This window comes from Alexandromys fortis, unplaced genomic scaffold (assembly GCF_014885135.2).
Source record: "Alexandromys fortis isolate MF-2015 unplaced genomic scaffold, M_Fortis_MF-2015_v1.1 scaffold_37, whole genome shotgun sequence".
In the NCBI taxonomy this organism is placed as follows: domain Eukaryota; kingdom Metazoa; phylum Chordata; class Mammalia; order Rodentia; family Cricetidae; genus Alexandromys; species Alexandromys fortis.
The window spans coordinates 12,832,685-12,833,230 of NW_026067914.1; positions in this window are offsets into that span (position 1 = coordinate 12,832,685).

Here is a 546-nt window from a genome sequence, read left to right on the forward strand (position 1 = left end):
TTCTCAATATGCAGTGCAACTCCTCTTGCTTTGAGAAAACGAAATAAATACTGTCTATAAATTTAGTATGCAAATTAGAAGGTGCATGTCAATACAGCAATAATGTTACATTCTTTAGATAGCATTTTGCACAATTAAAAATGTTAATTACATTTACATTTGCAATATTAGCTGCCATTCACAGCAGGAGTTTGGAAGGTGGCATGATTGGAGGAAATTTCACAGGTAACACTGAATTTACCCCTGTTTCAGATTTAGATGAGGGGCAAAGAATTTTCATTGATGATTAAGTTATTAGCCTATAGGTATTTGAAATTTAATATAACATAAACTCTACATTTATTTTTTAACATAGATTAGATGGCAAATTTAACACATTGTACTTTTATCTTTTAATGAGAACTAAATCATCTTATTTAGACTTACTCTTATATGTATTTAAAGATATTCATTTATACAAGAAAATTATATTTTTAAATGATTATATGTGCATATAATTTCTTTTTTTTTTTTTTTTTTTTTTTTTTTTGTTTTTTTTTCTGGTAA